General features: G+C 47.2%; 1 protein-coding gene across 2 annotated transcripts in view; it reads left to right on the forward strand.

Moving 5' to 3' along the window:
- Positions 1–3,993: 3,993 nt before the first annotated feature.
- ATP2B2 (ATPase plasma membrane Ca2+ transporting 2) overlaps positions 3,994–23,133 on the forward strand; it is a 371,353-nt gene continuing 352,213 nt past the window's right edge. For both annotated transcript variants that reach the window (XM_079795180.1, XM_079795184.1), the window contains exon 1: positions 3,994–4,111. The gene's annotated coding sequence lies outside the window, so the exon portion shown is untranslated. The remainder of the gene's footprint in view (positions 4,112–23,133) is intronic.

The raw sequence follows: 23,133 nt of genomic DNA on the forward strand, positions 1-23,133 counted from the left end.
GTTAAGTCTCCACTGGTTGCACTTTTGGTCTCAAGTGTGTCTAGCTGTCTTGTTTTGGGAGAGTTGGGTTTTCCTGGCTGCATTGAGAGTCCCTTACTGGAAGGCATCTGGCTTGTTCTTTCCTTTATCCCCTGCTCAGCTCAAATCATCCCAACTTTCTAAATCATTGGATGGGGATGGGTGGAGTAGGTGTCAAATACACATTTCCAACCTCCTCTCTTGGGAGATTCCAACTCTGGAGACATGAGTCAGCCTCAGGAATCTCTTTACAGATTCTGCTAACATGTTCTCCAGGTATGAGGTAATATAGTTTAGGAATATTGTTTTCAAGGTGGCTTCCATCTGATGAACACCTTGCTCATTGATTTATTTCGATGTCTCCTCCTTTTTGCTTAGTAGGATGATCATTTTGAGTGTATGCATTTAATGACTTTGTGACTAAAATAGTAAAACATGGTCATTGTAGAGAATTGGAAAGTAAAGTCAGCTTTATTTCCATCCCATCAAAAATACTTTTGAGGGACTTTCACAGGCCCTGAGCTGACACCATCATTCCCAGTTTTGCTGTTGGCCATTTCGGACCCCTGCCCCTCTAACAGGCCAGCAGGGACCCATGCTTCTTTCTCTTCTTATAAACTCAGAGATGACATGCTCACTAGCTGGCCAAATGCCAGTCACTTCCTCATATCTTCTTTCTCTTCCCCCAGAGGAAAGAGGCTGTTTCCCTCATAATTTGCTGCCAGTTACATCTTTTAACCCTTTGTACTCACTTGCTTTTTTCTCAATTCCTTTATTCTACTCGGGATTTAATTTTTTAAATACCCCAGATTTTACAAAGTGCGGCAGTAGAATAAAAACCTGGAGTTTCTTTTCATACAAACTTATTTATTTGGATTTTTTTTATATTTCAAATTATTGATACATTCAATAACCGTCATACTCGACATCCGAGTGCAAAAGGTTAAGAAGTCTTCAAGTTCACAAGTGTTGTCAGGGCCCTGTTTTTAGTGGAGTGGGACTTCTCCTGGGTGTCCAGGTTGTTCCAGCTCCCTCACTCCCAAGTGTGCTTCTGAATGATCAGTGTGACTGCCTGTGTCCTCACTTCACACCCCCATCACCTCACATAAACTTGGCCACATCTGAGTAATTCCTCACCCTCCCCTGCCCATTATCAGATGAGGAAACTGAGACTCATGGTGGAGAGGTAGCTTGTCTAAGTTCCCACGTGTAGCAGTAGGCCTTCCACTCTGGTTCTGATCCCAATGCCTCAGCTGATTCCACCCCCACCCCCGACACACACACACACACACACACACACACACACACACACACACACTTCTGTCAGCTACACTGAAGTACTACTTCCACTTCATTCCCATGATCCTTTGTGCCTCTGACGTGGCCATGACCACATTCTGCCAGAGAGAGAAGGGGGAGTGTGTGTCTGTGTGTAAATAGATAACATTGATCTTTCTCCTTCTAACCCAGAGGTCATAAGCTGCCAACCTGCTGGCTGGAGATCTACCACAGCTATATTGTTTGGTCCTCTCAGAGCTCTAGATTTTAAAAAATTAGTTGATAACATTTAAAGATCAAGAATATTCACATAACATTTTAGATGTCAGCCTTCTCTTGAAAAAAAAAAAAAAAGAAAGAAAACTGGCAAGCTAGGCTCTTATCCCTTCTTGGCCACATTAAAGTGGACCTAAGTAGTGGCTATAACAGGGTCAATGTCACAGTCCCCACCGCTCCTTATCACCTCCCCAAACCAGTGTCAGCTGCTATTTGTCACCTCACTTACATTATTGCTTTTTCTTATTGGTAGATTCCAGGGAAGAAAGCCATCAGTTAGACCAGCCCACCTCGGTATTGCCAGGTCCTTATAGGCATTTGAGTTTGCAGTCCTTACCAGATCATCCTTGCAAATCCTAGAACCTTAGCACACAGTAGGTGCTCAAGAGTAACTAGAGCTACCATTTGTTGAGTGCTTATCCTCAAGGAGGCTATGGAATTTTTCACCCTTTTACCAGATGAACTGATAGGCTCAGAGAGATCAAGGGCATGTCTAAGGTCACATAGCTGATGAGTTTTGTCACTGTGACTTTTGTGTGTCATTCATTTTTGCACTGAGCTGTCTCATGTTTTACAACTTTTCACACCCATTCCTCTTGCCTTTTCAACTTGCCTGCTGGTTTCTGAAGGTTTCATAAAAGAGATAGTAACTAAAGCTAAACCTTGGCACCATGACTGGACGGAGACTGATTGAGAGAGGGAGAAAAGCATTTTCATCCAAGGAACAGATGAGAGACAAACACGGTAGAGTGCTAAATGTGTATCCAAAAGGGGCATTGTGAACTAAGGTGGGAAAGGGGCCAGAGCATGAAAGGCCTTGAATGGCAGCCTGAAACTATAGTACTTCTGAGGGCAGTAGGGAGCATTAAAGGTTTTAGAGCAGGAGGGGACATGATCTGCTTCTGGCTTCATGAATGCTAGTGTGGCAGTAGGATGAGGTAGAGAGGATGACACTGTGAGAATCCAGAAGAGAGGTGTTAGGTGCCTGGAGAAGAGCCCTTCAACAGAGGGCAGAGAGCAGATTCCGGGGGACTGTGGGCCAGAGGGGACATCAGTAAGGACTTGGTGATGGGAGTGCCTGGAGCTGGCCATCTGGAGGCACTGCAGTGTCATTAGCTGGGATGGGGGAGGTGGGAAGAAATGTGGGTGGGTGGGGCATCCATGGAGAGATGTCCTCTGGGCACCTCAGAGAGAGGACAGGGCCACAGCAGGAGTTGCAGAGCCACCTGCCAAGCCAGGTGTGGAGCAGTGAGAATGGAGTGCTCTGAGCCAAGAAGAGCCTGGAGATACTTGCTCTCACACCTGTTGGATGTCCTTCTGATCACTGATCTCCAGGCTCCCCCTCTTTTTTCTAAGCATAAGCCCCCAAGAGTGAATATCCTCTGCCCCATCCCAGGGCTGCAGAGCACAGGCCATGATGAATTTTGGCTTCATGAATAGTGGCAAGATCCCAGTCATTTCCAGGAAGCAGGTGATCCAGACACCCAGAGCCCAGCGTTTCCCCAGGCTCCTCATCCACCAGACCAAGGCCTGGGGAGGGGGATTCCCATCGTCACCCCCTCCTGCCCCCCCCCACCCCCATGGAGGCCCTTCTTCTTCTCTTCCTGCCAGCAGAGCAGTGCATTTGGCTTTTTATAAAGCCAATAAATAAATAAAGCAGGCATGATTAATTGATAGCATGGAGCAGACCAAGGCGCTGGGAGTCAGGTGGCCCGGCTTCCTGGTGGAGCAAGGCTTTTCAGCGACCTGGGGCCTGTGCCAAGGAGGGGAGACCTGCTTTGGGGAGGTGCTTACAGTGTGTGCCTGGGTTTTTTGCTTTTCTTCTCAGGCTGGGACTCTGTCCTGGGCTCCTCCAGGCCCTAGGCCGTAAACCAGGTTAGAGGCCAGAGGCCAGGAGCCAACAGGTACCCCTGCCCTACCCCCATCCTTTCTCAGTGTCAGTCCACCAAAGCTATGTCTTCCCATATCCCGGCTCCACACCTCAATTCACCCCACACTGTGTGACCTTAGCCACACAGGCTCCAGTTGTGTTGGGGAGCCGGGATGGGGCTGGGGCACCCTGAACCAGGGGAAAAGGTGCGGAGAGGTGTTTCCAAGGGCCGGGCTGATTGGGGGGAGGGGGGGTGGAGTGGGGTAAGAGGCAGGTTCCGATAGAGGTCCCTGGAGAAGACACCCAGGAGAGGCCAGAGACCCCTCTGCCGGCCGCCCCACGTGTGCGTTGGTGGAGGGAGCGGGCTGGACAACGCACTCCAGTCCTGTAGGGCGCTCTTCATGCAGAGTTTGGGGAGGGCAAAGGGGTAGTGCGCAGGGAGGAGGGAGCGAGGAGGAGGGAGCGGGGAGGGGAGGGAGGCGGGCGGAGCGCAGTGCAGCGGCGGCAGAGGCGGCGGAGGGAGGAAGGCAGGCGGGCGGCTGAGGGGCCGCGGCGAGGCAAGTGCGGGCAGCCGCGGCAGAGGATCGCAGCCGCAGCGGGGCCGGGCCGGGCCGGGCGCGCACCAGTGGCGGCGGCAGCGGCAGCATCTCGCTCGCGGAGCCGGCGCAGGTGAGGCAGGGGCGTCAGGTCCGGACTCTGGGCCTCCTCCCCTCTCCCCTGGCTTCCTTCCCCTAGGTACTCAGCCCCGGGAATCCCTGTGGGCCAGAGCCCCAGCCTACGCCGGTGCACGTTCGGGGTCCCCCTTGCCCCGCGCAGGCAGGCGCCTTGTCAGCAGTGACCTTGAGCGGGCACCAGGCGGCGGGTGACGCGGGCCGGGGTGGGCGCCTGCGGACCCGGCGCCTGTGAACGCCGGGAGGGGACGCTCAGCGCGCCTTTAGCGCGCAAACTTTCCGGCTCCGAGCAGCCCTGAACTGGGGGGCATCCAGGGTGCTAGAACCCTCCTAATTTTCTCCTTCCCAGTTGGCTTGACTTCTCTGCCTGGTCTTTCCCCAGTATTTCGTCCCCCCTCCCCCCTTTATCCAGGCCCCGATTCCTGCAGGTCAGGAACTGACTAGAGCTGTGGACTGTGACCCTGGGCTGGGGACTTCTCTCTCCAAAGGTGTCTTCTCCCCTGAGTCCCAAGTGTGCGCTGGTGTACCCTCCACCAGGTGCTCTCCACATCTCCAGCTTTGCCTTTTCCTTAAGCCCTTCACCCTGCCCATAGCTCTTCTCTAATCACAATGGGGTGGGGGAGGGTTGCTCTTGGGGGAGTCCCTCACCTAGTGACACATAGCTCTGAAGCCCCACACTCCCTTGGGCTCTCAGATCCGCAGCTTAAATTTTCAGCTCTGCTTTAAAGGCTCCTTCAGAAAGTGGGCTCAGGCTGGTATCCAGACCCGGGCCCCCATGATGGATTTGATATGTTCCTGGACATCTGGACTCACCCAGGGCTTGGTCACCCTGCAGCCTCCTATGGTCTCAGGAGGAAGGGATGCCCTGGCCTTGGGGTGTGTCCTGGCCTCCTAGAACATTATTAGCCTTGGAAAAGGGAAATGAGGCTCAGAGAGAGTTAGCCAGACTCAAGGTCACAGAGCCAGCCCGAGAGGAGCAAAAACTGGGCTTTCTCATTATAATGGATTGGGAGCGATGGAGAAGACTTCTGTTTGGTTCCTACACCTGGGGATATGGCTCTGAGGACACTCCATCTCTTACTATCTCTGTGACCTCTGACAAGTCATTTCCCCTCTCTGACTCACTTTCTCCATGTGTCAAATGAGGGTAGCTACCTCGTAGAGTTGGTCTGATAGCTGAGTTAATGTTCTTTAAGTTCTTACCATTCATGCCTAATGCATGGTCTGCGTCCAAAAATTTTTGGCTACAACATGTGAATTTCCTTTCTGAGCCTGGAAGGGAAATAAATCTTTCCCATCCTTTTCCTTCTGCTTCTGGCTCCTAGATGTATGTGGGTTCACCCCTGTTGCTCTGTGGGTCGCTGGGAGGCAGGCAGTGCCTGTTGGAACCCTGCGCACCTGTGCTCTACTAGTGTATGGAGTGTTGGGTGGAGGCAAGGGTTCCTGCACACTCAAGAGCCTGCTGGCCCACTGGTCAGGCTAACTCTAGCTGTGGCTTCCTGCTGCGTCAATGGGGAAACCAATCTCTAATGTCTATCTGGGAAATGAAGGCAAGGCTCTGCTATGGCTCCAGGAAAAGACCCCCTTTCCATGCAGTACCATGGGAGGAGCATCATTCTCACCTCATCCATCTGACCCACTCTTCTCCTACCTCTGTGAGATGTCATTTCTTCCCCCAGAGTCACTATTGGCAGCAGAGGAGATGGTGTGGATTGGGGGAATGGGGGACTCATTCATTCATTCATTCATTCACTCACCAAACCTTGATTTATGCCTTCTCTGAGTCAAGAGGTGCTTAGAAATACAGAGAGATTGGCCATATCTGGCAGCTATGACATATCTACCAGGTGCCAGACATTTGCTAGGCACCAGAGACTCATTCATGTGATAAATTTTATTAACTACTTAATATGTGCTAAGCACAGTTTGACATGCCAGGGACATAGGTAAATAAAACAGACCTCCTCCCAACTGTCTAGGATGACCATATAATTTGTCATCCAAACTGAGACACTGTCAAGAATGAGAAAGGGCATTATTAATAACTAGAGGCCTGGTGCATGGATTCGTGCACTGGTGGGGTCTCTCAGCCTGGCCTGCTCCTTTTTGCAATCCAGGACCCCTCTGGGGATGTCGGACTGCCGGTTTCAGCCCAATGCCTGCAGATGGCCTGCGGGAATCGACCGAAACCGGCAGTCCGACATTCCCCGAGGGCTGTAGCAGTGCTCGAAGCAGTAGGCAGCCAGGGAGGAGCCTGAGCTAGGGCCCAGGCACTGCCCTTCTCCTGCTCATCCCGGCCTCTTCACCTGCCATTGCTGCCGCTCAGTGGTGCTGCCGCGGAGGTGGGAGAAACTCCCGCTGCCACAGCTGCACTTGCCAGCCATGAGCCTGGCTTCTGGCTGAGCGGTGCTCCGCTGTGGGAGTGCACTGACCACCAGGGGGCAGCTCCTGCGTTGAGCGTCTGCCCCCTGGTGGTCTGTGTGCATCATATCAACTGGTCGAGCAGTTGATTGGTGATAACAGTTGCTTAGGCTTTTATTATATAGATAACACCAGAACCATTCAACCACATTGGGATATATGGCTATCCTGTGACCTCATGTGTCCACACCAGTGTTCAGGGAGAACTGTTAATATTTTGAGCTTGTTTTTTGCCAGGCTCTGTGCTAAGCACTTTAGGGTTATCATCTGATTGAATCCTTACAGTGTTGTGAAGCTAGCTAGTTTACCATCTGTGTGCATCTGGCTACTAGTGGAGCCCCTTCTGCAACTTAATTCCTGGGCTGCACTGCCTCACCAGAGATAGGCGAGTCTCTGCCTCACCAGAGACAGGGCCCAAGGCTACTCTCTTTCTCTCTCAAAGAGGCACATAGACAAATGTTAAGCAGGAATACAAATGCTGTCATAGATATGCCATGGGGGCGCAGATGGAGGGACAGATTCTGCCTGGACGAATCAGAGGCATTTTCCTGGAGGGAGGACTGTGGATCTGGACCTTGAGACATGAGTTAGGATTTTGACAGACTGTGCAGATTAAAGGGAGCGCATTCCAGGCCCAGGTTGCTAAGGCTTGGCGATGTGGGGTATGTGCACTGTTTGGGGATACCAACTCAAAATAGATCTGGATCCACTTGTGACCAGACATGAGTTATGTCTGAAACAGTAGGAGACAGTGAATATTCAGTCCAGGAGTACTGTGCTATGGCATTCGATGAGCTCGGCATTTCAGAAGGATGCTCTAAAGATGGGCTATTCTGTGGGCCGGGAGCAGAGAGAATTTGTTGTACTAGATTTCCCTTTGACAAGATTTTCTAGTGTCTGATCTATACCAGAGATTGCCTGCAAGGTCAGGGAAATCATTTTGTTATATAGAGTCACTGCAGAAGAATTTTACCAGCATCTGTAGCAGCAAAAAGGTTTCACCCGGCAAAGTGATTGCCAACAAGAGAAATATTAACCTACTTAAGGGAGAGGGTTTTTAGTAGCACCATTTGCAAATAAAGAATATGCTTATTATGTGTTAAATCTTTTCTTTGTTAAATCACATATTAAAAAGCTCTAACTTCCTTTCCTTTCCCCCTCTCTATGTCATCGCTGTCACCATATAAATCTGGGAATAATAAAACTATATTTTTTAGTAATGTCTTACTTCTCAAATTTTCATTAATTCAGATTGGTCTCCTTTCCTCCCTCCCCAATGAAGTGGAATTATCAAATCTTTATGGTATCTAAAAATTTGAACCCATTAATAGAGAGCCCAAAAAGGGGGTCAATTTTTGGGGTCTGGGGATTGGAAAATCAGACTAAAAAGGTCTGAGAAGTGGAAGAAAACCTGATGGAAGATGGGAAGGAGGAAGGAGTGTGTGGCTTGTGCAGTCAGTCACACAGGGGCCTGTGTTGAGAAGGGCCACACACGTGATGTAATGCTCTGTGGTTGCCATATTGAAATGCTTAATAATTTTTCGCTGGGGGTGGGAGTGGGGGTGGGGCACATTTTCATTCTGTACTGGGTCTCACAAATTATGTAGCCAATCCTGGGAGGGAGAAAAAGATAGAGGTAGGAAGTGGTAGAGGAGGAGGGACACCACACAATGGGGAAGAGGGAGCACATGGGAGGAAGCACTGGGTGGGGTTGGTCACAAGGCACAGGGAGCAGGGGAAAACATGGGCAGGAGCCTTTATTTTGGTTTCTTCAGAAAGGATTGGGGAAGGTGGGTTTATAGATTTAGCATCACTTGGTTTGGGACAGAAGGGCTGTCCCTAGTTGTCTAGTACCTGGCGCTGGGGTGATTAGGGCAGGAGAATAATGAATGGCCCAGCGTGCAAGAGCCCCATAAAGGAAGAGGTGAGGAGGAGTATGGAAGTATGTTGTCTCTGCCCCTTCCCACCTGTCCTCACTCCAGCAAGTCATAGAATTTTAAAGTTAAGGTACCCCTTCAGGAGTATCTGGGCCAACTCCTTGATTTCACAGAAAAGGGAAAAGATTGGCCCATAAAGGGAAAGCAACTTCTCCAATGTCACACAGCATTTTAAGGGAGCTGAGCTAGAATTTGTTCAAATCACTACTTGGTTAGTATGCACTTTTTCTAGAACAGAGTTATAACTAAGCCAGATCCATCAGACTGAACCAGTTAGGTTCTGAATTCCTGTTTCATTTAATGTCATCCCCAGTGAGTCTGGAACATAGTAAATGATCAGTACACAATTGTATAAGTTTCCTAGGGCTGCTGTAACAAATGATCACAAATTGAGGAGCTTAAAACAACAGAAATTTATTCTCTCACAGTTCTGGAAGCTAGTAATACTAAATCAAGGTGTCAGAAGGTCCACACTCTCACCAAAATCTGTAGGGAAGAATCCTTTTTCCCTCTTCCTAACTTCTGATGGTTGCCAGCAACCTTTGCTGCTCCTTAGCTTATAGCTACATTACTCCCATTTCTGCCTCTATCTTCTTTGTATGTGTGTCTCTATTTACAAATTTCTCTCTCCTTATAAGGACACCAGTCATATTGAAATAGGGCCCACTCTAATCAAGAATAACCTCATCCTGATTACATCTGCAAAGACCCTATTTCCAAATAAGGTCAAATTCACAGGTACTCCCACATATCTTTTGGAGAGGACACAATTCAATGTACAACAACAGTGAACCAAAGAGTAAGTGAATGTTTATGATTTCAGATAAGAATGAGTTCCCTTCCCCCAAAGTTAATACCAGTTCTGAAGAATCAAGAGTCCTTATAGAAGGTGAAAACAGAAACAGTAACAATGGTTCAATCCACATGTAGAAAGAAAATAGTCCAAGTGTACACAACAGCATCTCCCACATGCGCCAGCCTGCTGGCTTATAATGCTGGCACCATCATTTTCTGATTGTGTCTTTGTGATCTTGGGTAGGTGGTGTCAGCTCTCTGTTTCCTCATATGTATCACAAGAGACTAACATTTTCTACCACATGGGAACTTTTGTGAGGAATGACAAAAATTAAGACAAGTTCTTCGAACAGTGCCTGGCACACAGAAGGCACTTTCTAGATGTCAGCATTCATTGCTACCATCATCATCATCTTGTAACTTACAGAGCACTTTTCACATATCTTTGTATCTTTCTATCTCCACAGCAAGCCTATGATGTGGCTCAATAAATATCAGTTTCCACTCTAGCCAGTTTGGCTCAGTGGATAGAGCATTGGCCCTCAGATTGAAGGGTCCCAGGTTCAATTCCGGTCAAGGGCATGTACCCTGTTTGCAGACCTGATCCCGGGCCCTGTTCAGAATGTGTGAGGGAGGCAACCAATCGATGTGTCTCTCTCACATTGGTGTTTCTCTCTGTGTGTGTCTCCTCCTTCCTTCCACTCTCTCTAAAAATCAATGGAAAAATATCCTTGAGAGAAGATTAACAAAAATAAATAAATAAATAAATAAATATCAGTTCCCAGCCCTCTGATGTGAAGACATTGCTATCAGATATTTTCTGGTTTCATGGGGCTGAGAGGTTGGGGAGCAGTGGCGCGTCAGGCCGTGGTAGGGATGGATGTGAGGGGAAGTAGCCAGTACCCAAAAATGGGAAATGGCTTCAGCATCTGTTGCCCAGTTGTCACTGTGCTTCCTGGAAGGTGGGACTGATTAGGTCTTTTGTAACCTTGTATCCTTAGGCCCTAGCATGTAGTAGGTGGTTGATAAATGTGTGATGGATGAATGGATTTCTTATAAAACACAAATAGTCACTTCCTCCACTCCAACAACAATAACAAGACCCTAGGATGTGGCTACCTTGCCTAAGTAGTGATTTCTGTTCACCAAAACTCACAGGTGAGCTGTCAACATATGATCAACTTGAAAAAAATCTGCTTTTGATGTTATTTGAGGGAACAAACCATTGAGGTGAACCTCTGGTGGTCATGTTATAGAACTGAGTGAGTTCTGAGGGGCAGAGGTGTATAGAGGGTCCAACATGTAGGTGGGATATAAGAGGTACTGTGTGTAGTGGATGGGCATTGGAGAGAGATGCCACATTGAACAGAATTTCCCAAATGTTGCCATCAAGGGTAGATAAGAACATGAGGCTAGGAAAGTTCTCTCTCAGCAAATCAGTGCAAAGAACAGCCAGCTGAATTAAAAAAAAAACCTGAACATTTTTATTGTTCAGTAATATAATGATGTTTAAGAGTGCATAGGAACACATTCTGGACAGACCTCTTACTAGTTGTGTGACGTTGAGCAAGTGGCTTAGCTTTTCTGTGCCTCCATTTCCTCAGCAGTAAAAGAAGGAAAATAAAAGTAGTGCATAGGATTGTTTTAAGGATTAAGATTTGTGAAGTGTTTAGCAAAGAGCATGGATCATAAATATCATCTCCCTCCCTTGCCCTCTTCTTCATCCTCCCACTTCTCCTTCTTTTTAATATACTGATCTGGTTAGTCATTAGTGATTTAAAAATACTCCCAGTTTCTTACTCTTTAGGCACATGATAAATTGAACTTTCTTACCTCTTTGACATTAGTTGTAGCCATGTGTCTTTCTTTGGCAGTGAACTTTGAGAAGTGATATGTGTCATTTCTGGGTGGAAGCTCCAATAACCAGCAGCAATGCTGTTTACCACTTTTCCCTTTTCCTCCCTTGGCAGTTGAGGCACTGGAGCCTCCTTCAGTCTGATTCCTGAGTGAGAGTGATACAGAACAGAACCTCCAGCCAATCCATGATGGACATGTAGCATCACTGGGCAGTAAGCCTTTGCTTTAAGCCGCTGACACATTGGGCTTGTTCATTATTGCAGCATAACCTGGCCCATCTTGACTGATACAGGTAGGGAGTGAGTTGAAATAATTGCAATTTGTTTAGAGATATCCATGAGTCTTTTAATTCTTTCAAGTGTGATGCCAAAAAGTTTAGTGTTTGAAGGTGTTATGACCACAAAATGAGTAAGAACCACTGTCCTATGAGTTTAAGGCCAGTCTCCCTAGCATGACATATATGGACCTTTCTAATTTCACCCTGGCCTCATCTACTTTTGTCTCCACATGTTCTCTGAGCTCTTCCTGACAAATCCACAGCATCCTTGAAATGGGCCACGTGTTTGCACATCTCCAGGCCTTTACTCATGCCCTGTCTAGAATGGCTACGGTGGAGTGGAACAAGTGCATGGCGGGGGGGGGGGGGAGGAAGGGGAGCACTGGGCTTGATCTGTGAGGCACAGAAGGCATAATTAGGACTGAGAATGAGATTCCTGTTCAAGGTGAGTTTTCTAGCCATTAGAGCTTGGCCTGGCAGAGGTGGGGTGTCATCAAGGGGGTTTCTGGTTAGCAGAACTAGTGCAAATTCTTCAATCCTGTCACACATGACTTTAGGTGAGATTGGCCAAAGAAGGTGGATCTTAGCTGTAATTCTGTATCTATTTTTACCTTTTAAAAATAAAAATAACTTTTACCCCCTGATTATAGACATGTTACATAATGATTATAGAAAATTCAAACGGTATTGAAAAGTACAAAGAAAGGAAAACTCAAATAAATGCCACAAAATAGCCAACCTCCAAAAACATTTTATCAAATGTCCTTCCAGACATTTCTCTAAGATTGATAGGTAAATAGAAAGATGTTTTTTTTTTATCTTTTTCACTCAGTAGTAATGGACATCTTAAATATCAATAAATATACCTCTAATTCATCTTTTATAAGTAGCTCTGCCATAATTGATTTAATGGATCCCTTCCTGATGGACACTTAGGTTGTGTTCATAATTTTGCTATTATAGACAACACTGTAACAAGCATTCTTATATGTGGACCCCTGGGCATGTGTCCAGGCATTTTCTGAGGATGAATTCCTAGAAGTGGAGTTGCTGAATCAGGCAAAACTGTTTAGAATGAAAGAAGAGAAGAAAGCTGTGGTATGATTAGGTAGAGAAATCATTTCCGGCTTAAGGGCAACCTGAAAAGGGTCTGAAGGAAGAGGGAGATGAGTGGGAGATTGCAGCTGGGCTGGAAGGTTGGAGGAAGTGAAAGAAGGGGAGAGGATGTGGAGGGAGCTGGTTCAGAGGACCTCACTTCCCAGTTTGAAATGATCCATTCCCCAGACAAAGGCAAAATGCATATGGCAGTTATGATTTATGTAGATCCAGACAATTATAAGCACTTGGTGTGCTCGGTTCTATTCGAGCTTCATCACCACCTTGCGAGAAAGACCTCTGTTCTCATCTTACAGAGGAGCAAAGTGAAGCCTGGAGAGGATGTGGTGAAAAGAGCAGATAGATGGCCTCATTTTACAGTATGTAGGCTTCTTCACAGTCCTCAACTTACCTTTGCACACACCATAGGCTGGCTCATGCCTCCAGTCTTTGCAGATACCATTTCATCTGAAAGGCCAACACTTTCTCACTCTTGGGAAGGAAGACTGGTCATATGTGACTTATTTGTGAAACTTTTCTTTATGACCCCCTTCCACCCCTCCCACCCCTGAAAGCAAGACAGAGTAGGTCAGGGCTCAGAAAGCAGGCCATCACCAGAGCATTAACTATTGTGTATTAACTGTTGAACTAGGGAGTCCACTTTTGGCTTCAGTGGATTGGATTCCCTGACTCAACTGAAAAACAAATAAGACCCTTTCTTATTGCACGTAATCAAAACTTTGCAGGTGGGTAATTCAACAGCTCATCCATGCCAATGAAACCCACAGTCTTTCTTTTCTTCTCCTCTGCCATTAGCAGCCAGAAGAATTTCCTATATCCCAAGCATCCCCTGCAGATATCACAGTGCCCAGAGGGCAAAAGGCATCTCTGTGTCTCTTTTATGAGGGAGGATGTCCCAACCAACTTCCCGTGTCTCATTGGCTGGAGTTGGGGCACATGGCCATCCATGCCTAACCCAATCACAGCTTAAAATGACCAAGACTGCCCGGCCACTGGCCACTGCCACCGTGGCTCAGTGAACCAGGAGGTGACTGTTCAATTCCCAGTCGGGGAATATGCCTGGGTTCGGGGTTGGGGTGTGCAAGAGGCAGCCAATCAGTGATTCTCTCTCATCATTGATGTTTTCTCCCTCCCTCTCTCTCTCTCTCTCTCTATCTCTCTCTCTCTCTCTCTCTCTCTCTCTCTCTCCTTCTTCCCCCTCCCTCCCTCTCCCTTCCTCTCTGAAATCAATAAAAATATATTTTTACAAATTAAAAAAAAGAGGACCAAGACTTATCTCTGAGTCAGTTGGGATACAGTCAGGACTCTTCCAGCCAAAAGGAGGAGAGAATGGCCACTGGGGAGGCCACTCTTGCACTTGTGTACTTGTTATAGGACCCAGAGCCCATCCAACTATGTGCTCACTCTCCTGGCTCCCCTGCTAGGTTGGGTGATATGAGAGAACAGGATTGGGGTTTATTTCCTCCCCTGTCCTTTGCAGGTAAGCAAATAGTTTTTCACATGTAGATATTGAGGAAACTATTGGTTGAAAGAAATTAATCAGTAGGTGCTTCAAGAGACTCCATCAGACCTTGAGATTTAAGTATTCTCTGGGTACCAGCAATGCCAATGCTCTGTTAATTTGATGGGTGATTTTGGTATTTTGAAGAGTATATAGGAATGGCTTACATTGTCCTCATAGTTGTGGGGAAAATACTAGAACTTTAAAAAGATGTAGAATAGATGCCCAGAAAAGCAGAACAAGGTGTATTAGGGACTAGATACCATGAAGAGCAGAGGTAGGTGGTGGAGAAAAATATTTGTGTACTCCTCAGAGAGTGGACATGAGTGTGATGGATTCGCCGCAGTGAAGACACCGACTAGGCCTGAAGGGGACTCGTTCCTGAGGGCCTACTCTGTGCTGGGCATCATACTTGTACCTATTTTGTCTCACCCTTCTTGTGTCTCTATGTAAATGGGGAAGCTGAGGCTCAGAGGATAACGTTGCTTATCCAATACCACTGAGCCAGGAGGTGGTGGAATTTGGCTGAAAAAGCAGATCTGTTCTGTAAAGCTGGCTCCCTTCTGCAAAGGGGCCATGATGGCCATAAGGGGCTCACCTAAGTCCAATGGGAAATGGAAAGGGGAGCCTGGAAACTGACAGGAGGGCCTAGAAAAGGCTTGGTGCAGTGAAAACACAAGAGAAAAATCCCAGTGGAAGAGGTGTTTATACCAGAATTCAGGGTGGGCTTGAGGAGCCACTGTCTTTGGTATTGAACTTGACTTCAAATCCCTGATCTACCAATTAATAGCTATGATCTTGGGCAGGACACTTCCATTTTCTATACCTCAGTTTCTTCCATTATAAAATGATGATGATAGTTAACTGTGTGCCCAGTGACTGGCATATAATAAGAATTTAATAAATGGAGTGATTATAATTATCATTACTGTTGTTGCTGTTTTTTTTAGAACTTGGTGGGTAACCAGGTCTAGAGGTGACTGGCTCTCAGTTATGTCTTGGTCACCATATGTATTGGACCTTGGTTTCATCCCTCCCAGCCTGACTCTCTAAGCCCCACCTGTAAACTGAGGGGGTTGGGCCCGTTGACTTCTAGCATCCTCCCTTGTTCCAAACCCTGCACTTGTGTGAGGTGGAAGGGGGAGGCTGTGAAGACAAAAGGAATCAGAATAGAGTGAGGGGGATGCCTTTATTCTGGGGAAGCAAAGCAAGGGAAGGGCAGAGAATAGAAGGAAGAACAAGGGGAGCCAGAGGAGGCTGAGCAGCCAGAGAGGACCAGGCAGGTGTGCAAGCCCCAGGCTGGGCAATTTGGAGGCAGGCACAGAAGTAAACGGCTAAAACTAAATGAGGCAGAAGCACATTGAGAACAGCTGCCTCTAAAACCTGCCCTGGTTGTGGGAGAACCAAATGGAGAGGAATCCATCACAGCTCTTCCTGATGCTTAATATCTGAGGTGTGGGGGGCAGGGCTTTGAAGCATGTGTGTTCAAAGACTGAAATTGAATTTCTCCAAAGTTTGCAGGAACACTGCAATTATGCCTGAGAACATGGCTATGAAATCCCCTTGAAATCTATTTTTGGGCACAAGGTTTTATAACCAGAGTCAGAAATTGAGTGGAAGTGTGTGGGAGGCTGACCCTGGACAGTTTCCATGTTTGAGAGGAGGGGAAAGAATATTTTAAACTGCAAACACCATGTCTCATAGGGTGAGACTGGGGAGGAGGCAGCCTTACCACTTTGGGTTTCTTACCCACTGCCATGTTAAGACAGGAACTGTCTTTGACAGAAGTTACTAAAGTCTCTTACTCAGAGTGGGTAGCTGGAGGCTTGGGATTGAGTGATGGAACTTGTCTGGGACTTTTTCGTTTAGGAATAGAGATATCTGAAACTTAATTTTCTAGAGACTCCTGCACTTGTGTACTTGTTATAGGACCCAGGGTACTTTGTCTGGCCAGAGACTTTGCTCTTACACTATTATATCAGTTAGCTACTGCTACGTAACAAAGTGACCAAAACTTGGTGTCTTAAAGCAGTAAGTTTGTATTATTGCTGAATAACCCACAGGACAGCTGGATGGTTTTTCTGGTCCTGGTTGGGTTTCCTCACATGTCTGTGCTTAGCTGTTGGTCAGGCAGGTAGCTCTGCTGATCTGGCTGGCCTCTCTCACATATTTGGGGGTTGGCTGGCTCTGATTGGCCTAGGATGATTCAGTTGGGATGGCTCATCTCCATTCTGTGCTCATCTGAGTTTGTTCACATGGCAGTGGCAATGGCAGGGCTGTGTGAGCCAAGGACAGAAATACACAAGGACTCTAGAGATCCAGGTGTAGAATTGGCACAGTGTCACTTTCAATGCATGCTGTTCGCTAAAGCAAGTTAAGAAGTCACCTCAAATTCAAGGATGAGGAAATATGATGATACTCTTAATGGCAAAGTCAACTGGAAAAGGCTTGGATCTAGGCAGGCCTTTATCTAGGACCATTGATGCCTTCAATCTGCACAACCGCCAGCTTCAGTGTTGACCTCCAGAGCTGTCACTGCCACAGTGAGTGTCCATGCCTCCTAAAAATCCTCCTGAAGCCCAGGATTCCCTTGGTGTGCAAGGAGTTTTTCACAAGAGTCTTATTTGTGGAACCAGGGCAATGTATGCCCCCAAACAATGAGAGATTTTCACTCATGAGACTGACAGAAATTAAAAAGTGTGATCCTCTCAAGAATTGGTGAGAACATGGGGAATGTAGATACTATATACACTGCTGGTCAGCGTTTCCATGCCATGGCCCATTCTGCAGCATCTGTTAGAATTGAGAATACATGTAAGGGTTTAACAGTGGAATACTACTCAACAATAAAAGGGAATGAACTGTTGATATAAGCAACCACCTGGATGAACCTCAAGGAGTGAAAAAGGCCAATTCCCACTGCCCCACTGCTTACATACTGCATGATTCCATTTAGGTAACATTAGTGAAATGACATCATTACAGAGGTGGAGAACAGGTGAGGGGCTGTCAGGGGTTAGGGATGGGGAGAGGGGCATGCAGCCATAAAGGGGGAGTAGGAGGAGGCCTTGTGGTGATGGTACAGTTGAATATTTTGGTGGTGGTAGTGTGGGCACAAAGGTACGCATATGATAAAATTGCCTAGAGTTACACATAGGCACACAAGTGGCTATACAACTGGTATATTCTGAATAAGCTCTGTGGATTGTACCAATGTCCTTTTCTTGGTTTTGATATTGTATTCTATTCATGCAAGATCTTGACTTTGGAAGAGGCTGCTGGAAGGGTGTGTAGGTCTTCATCATACATTTTCTTGAAACCTCCTGCAAATCTACAATTATTTCCAAATAAAAAGTTAAATGTAACTACACAGGTTTTCTGGCCTGGCAAGCCCACGCTATATTGTTAGTGTCCATCACAGAGACATGATCCTGTGCCCTGGGAGGCTTATGCAGATGGTCACTGAACACTGTTTAATATTGAAGCGTTGAAAACCACTGGAAATAACCCAAATGTATTCTTTCACCTAATAATCATTTATTAAGCTCCTACTATGTGTCAGGCACTATGCCAGGCTCTGGGGATACAGCCATGAACAAAATAGTGCAAGTCCCTGCCCATCTGGGGTTCATGTTTTAGTGATTGTCCTACAATAGGTGATTAAACAAACCACCGAGTAGCTGCACTGAGGAATTCCATGGTTCTATCTCCAGAACATATTACTGTGAGGAAAGAGAAAGAAGCAGAATCAGGCATTTAATATGCCATTTATTTAAAGAAGAACAAAGAACCTTAATAGATATTTACAGAACATTCCATCTAAAAATAGCAGAATACACATTCCTTTCAAGTGTACGTGTTCCATGTACAGGATAGACCACATGTTAGGCCACAAAACAAGTCTCAATAAACTTAAGAAGACTGAAATCATATTAAGCATCTTTTCTAACCACAGTGGTATGAAACTAGAAATCAATTACAAGAAGAAAAGGGTTGTGGGAGAACAAAACACAGTCAAATAAAGGAAGGGCCAAGATTTGGAGTGCACTTCGTTGGCTATTAAGCTAGCCCACCTCACTAGAATTTTGAGCTGTTTTGTTCCTTCAGTAACCCCACATCAGAGCAGGCCTGTCACATAGGAGGAACTCAAATATCTGTTAAAGGAAAGAGATCATTGTACCCATTTTATAGGTTGGCCAATGAAAATAGGAAGTCCTTAGCAATGATATATTGCTTTATTCCCAAGAGAGCTGTGAAGTACTGATTGAATACCCATCATCTTGAGGATACCATATATTTTTCTTGCAACTTTGTCATCATGAGCGCATTTCCTGCAGCTCCAAGAAGCTGTGGTTGTCAAATCTTAGGTCTTACTTGTCCACACTGGTAGGTTGTGGAATGGTTTCACACTCTTGTGGTTCATGATACAGTGTGTCAGGCACACCTGCCTGCATTATCTCATTTAATCCTGTCGATCCTGTTTGGGACAAAATTGATATTCACGCATTTTCTATGTATCTCAGGCCCCAATCCCTCATGTATGTTTTTATGTACACAGAGATAGATGGCTGGAAGCAGAAGGGTCAGTCTGGGACCCAGAAATCCCCTGGAACCTGCCTGAGTGCCTTAGAGGGCTGGGATGCATTCTCTTTTCTCTTTGCCCCCCACTCAGCTTGTTAGAGAACCCACCGTGTCCTGTGGTCCACGGGGAAGGCTCCTCCCTCTCAGATGAGGGGCTTCTGCCACCCACTGTGTCGCTCCCTCTCTGTAACCTCCGTGTGTGGTTTAGAACTGAACACAGAACAGACATCTGTGAACTGTTTGCTGGGTTGTTATGAGTTGAGAATGTTTAAAAGCAAGTGCTGAATTTTCAATCACAAGTAACACTTGTACAGCACTTAGCTTTTACTGTAAGAGAAAAGAGCATGTTCATCTCCTTCAAATCACACTAGAGTTTATGTGGTAAGATAACTTACCAGCGAGGAAACAAACACTCAAAGCAATTCACTCATTCATTCATTCACTAAATGTGTCTTGAGGGCCTCATTTGAGCCTGTGACTGGTCCTGGACGTGTGGCTTTGACCCAGCACCATCCTCAGGATGGGGAAGCAGACATGCAGGTTACTCAGTGTCACTGGAAACCTGCATCGTGGGGGTTCACAGCAGACAAGTGCCGCCATGCCTTGCTGTCCCCGTCAGACCACAAACCATCTTTCCAAGTGTCAGGCAAACTGCTGAAATATGAAGATGCTCTTGGGGTTACCGAGGGAATCATTTCAAACTCAGGGATCCCCCAGAATGTGGGCATCAGTAGCTGTGATCATGACCTCAACCTGTCCCCTCATCCGTTTCCTTGTTGGGTCCTTGCAAGTCATTTATCACTGTGCTGCAGAAAAAAGCTTGCGAGACCAGACGACTTGTCTGCAGCCCGTGAGTCTCGGCGCCCACAAAGCAGAAATTAATGAATGATGGTTGAGGAGAGAGTCGGGGAATAGGACAGCAGCTATTTTAGGCTCCCGCTGCCAAAGCAGATCTTAATGCCTGCATCTGTGTGTTAACTCTGTCCGCCCTTCGAGCAGAAATCGAAATCACATTGGCTTGATTTTGTTTGCTTGCCAACTCCAAGCTCCTCAAGTTTGTATGTCTTGTAAAAATATGCAGATTTTGAATTAATAAAAAGAAAATAGAGCTACTGTGAAGATGGATTCTCATTCTCTCTCTTTCTGACTTACTATGAGTCATCAAAACTTTCTCAGAGCCAGCCAGTAAAATAGACCAAGGTCAGCATGACCTGAGTTCCCATCTTTACTTTTTCACTTTAACTGTCCCTCGACCTCTCTGGGCTTTAGTTTTCTCAACTGTAAAGTGGGGACCAGAAGGTAGCATTGTTAGAGGATTAAGGGAGATACTGTATGGGAAAGTTCCTGGCACCTGTAATCCCTTCATTGATGTTTACCCCTTATCTATAAGGAAAACCATCACCTCCTTTCTTCCTAGGAAGAATGTGGCCTCGGGGTATTAAGGTTTGAGTGTGAGCTGCTGTGTGATCCTGGGATTTTTGGCATTGATGGGTTCATGAGACATGGGAGAAGGAAAGTCTCCATCCTTCTGCCTCAGGGTCCATGTCTGGGACAGAGAAATGGAAATATAATATTAATTGATAATGATAATTTTGCTGAGCATCTCCTAAGTGCAGTCCCGATCAGCCAAACCCCAGCAGCAAGCTAACCTTGATGATGCCTGTGGGGACTTCCTTGTGACTTCTGGTGCTGGTCTTTGGTGCTGGGCCCACGCATGATGGAAATGGATCTGAGTTCAATGTGGTTGTTCTCTAAAAAGCAGCAATTCCTTTTCATGTATAAACCTGAGCACTGCCTTCCTGGGGCTTGGCCGTGTCAGGCTCCAGGTGGAGGACCAGGAGAAATAAATGTGAGCTCTCAGGGTGAAGCCCTTGGTGAGGGTGGGTCCAGAGACCACAGCTGGAGCACTCAGGCCCTCTCTTGGCCAGATGGGGCTGCTGGTCTTGTCCTCCCAAAGCTGCTGGGACATGTGGGGGCCTGGAAAACAGCAAAGGGAATGTAACGTAACGTGGTAGCCAATCGGGACCCACCTCACGGTGCTCATGGCCTGGAATGCTTTCCTTCATGGCACGGTCTGTTGTGGTTATTAGGAAGGTCACTCTCTGAACAGTCCTGTGATGGAGAGATGTCTCTATCTCCACTTTACAGATGAGACCCCGAGGCTCCAAGAAACTAAGGAAACCTGGAAATCACATAGCCAGCAACTAGAATACAGCCTGTGCTGTTTCCATTTTTATGTTAAAAGAAACATTCCTATTTTGACTTGAAAATCTCTGGTTATGAAGAACTGGACTCTGAGTAGGCCTTCAGAAAGTGCCTTCCACATGGGTAAACAATTCAGTAAAGACTCTGCAGGTACCTGTCGAGCACCAACTATGTCAGTACTGTACTAGGCATTTGGGATTCACCAGTGAGCACAGCACTACACAATAGGTAATTATGGATTGAGTTTAAGAAACCTGATTCAAAGGCTTTTCTAAAATGGATTTGGGCATCTTTTAATTCATAACCAGGTGAGAATTATCAAGCCATGATCTTTCCCATAATTAAGTGAATGATTTTTCTCCAGGAGTTGATTTTGCTGCTTCTCACTGTTGTCTGCAGGTGGGCCCTGTGTCCTATCAAAGCCACTTTTCTGTCTCTGGGGATCATTATGAGAAAAGTTTTATGCATCTACACTTCACACAATTTAATCATTAAAAGGTAGAGAGTTTAAATTCATTTTAACAGCTTGAATGAGTGACTAGAGCAAGTGACTTAAATTTTAGGAGCCTGTTTCTTTAGCTGTAAAACGGAAACAGTAGAACCTTTTGTAAGAAGAGACTGAGATAGGAAATATATATCTACTAGAGGCCTGGTGCACGGATTCATGCACCAGTGAGGTCCCTTGGCCTGGCCTGTGGGGATTGGGCCAAAACTGGCTCTCAGACATCCCCTGAGGGGTCCCGGATTGCGAGAGGGCACAGGCCAGGCCTAGGGACCCCATAGGTGCATGATTGGGGCCAGGGAGAGATGGCGGGAGGGCTCCAGGGCGTGTCCAGCCCATCTCGTCCAGTCCCAATCAGCCAAACCTCAGCAGCAAGCTAACCTACCGGTTGGAGCAAATGCCCCCTGGTGGTCAGAGCGTATCATAGTGACTGGTCAAACGGTCAGACACTTAGCATATTAGGCTTTTATTATATACTAGAGACCCGGTGCACGAAATTCGTGCACAGGTGCGGGGGGGGGGGTGTTGTGGCCCTCAGCCCAGCCTGCACCCTCTCCAATATGGGACCCCTCGAGGGATGTCCAACTGCCTGTTTAGGCCCAATCCAGGATCGGGCTTAAACAGGCAGTTGAACAAACCTCTCACAATCCAGGACTGCTGGCTCCCAACTGCTTGCCTGCCTGCCTTCCTGATTGCCCCTAACCGCTTCTGCCTGCCAGCCTGATCACCCCCTAACTACTCCCCTGCCAGCCTGATAGCTGCCTAACTGTTCCCCTGCCAGCCTGTTTGCCCCTAACTGCCCTCCCCTGCAGGCCTGGTCACCCCTAACTGCCGTGCCCTGCAGGCCTGGTCCCCCCCAACTGCTCTCCCCTGCAGGCCTGGGTCCCCCCCCCCAACTGCCCTTCCCTACAGGCCTGGTTGCCCCCAACTTCCCTCCTTTGCAGGCCTGGTCACCCCTAACTGCCCTCCCCTGCAGGCTTGATCACCCCCAACTGCCCTCCCTTGCAGGCCTGGTCCTTCCCAACTGCCCTCCCCTGCTGGCCTGATCACCCACAACTGCCCTCCCTTGCAGGCCTGGTCCCTCCCAACTGCCCTCCCCTGCTGGCCATCTTGTGGTGGCCATCTTGTGTCCACATGGGGGCAGCCATCTTGTGTGTTGGAGTGATGGTCAATTTGCATATTACTCTTTTATTAGTTAGGATAGAGGCCTGGTGCACGGGTGGGGGCCAGCTGGTTTGCCCTGAAGGGTGTCTCGGATCAGGGTGGGGGTTCCCTTGGGGCGTGGGGCGGCCTGAGCGAGAGACCTGTTGTGGTTTGCAGATTGGCCATGCCCCCCGGCGACCCAAGCAGAGGCCCTGGTATCTGGGATTTATTTATCTTCTATAATCGAAACTTTGTAGCCTTGAGTGGAGGCCTAGGCCAGCCAGGGTGTGCTGAAAGCTTGGTTTCCTCCATTACCGGGGAAACCCAAGCCTCCTGCTTGCTCTGTGGCTGCAGCCATCTTGGTTGGGTTAATTTGCATACTCGCTCCTGATTAGCTGGTGGGTGTGGCTTGTGTGTGCAGTGGAGTGGTGGTTAATTTGCATATTACTCTTTTATTAGATAGGATGATGTCTTTTTATCTCCATCCATCCATCCACCCATCCATTCATCACTTAGTCTGTATTGGCACGTGTAAGTGCTCTGAGTCAGCTGTTAAGAGCGTGACAGTCCAAGGTTCTATAGTAACGAAAATTCCCCTGTTGAGCCTCCTATTGATCTGAAAGGGGTCTTGTTCCAGAATCTGGGTGTATACTCTTCTGTGTCAGTCACAGATGGTGACCAAAGT

Source organism: Cnephaeus nilssonii (genome assembly GCF_951640355.1).
Source record: "Cnephaeus nilssonii genome assembly, chromosome: 17".
NCBI classification, from domain to species: domain Eukaryota; kingdom Metazoa; phylum Chordata; class Mammalia; order Chiroptera; family Vespertilionidae; genus Cnephaeus; species Cnephaeus nilssonii.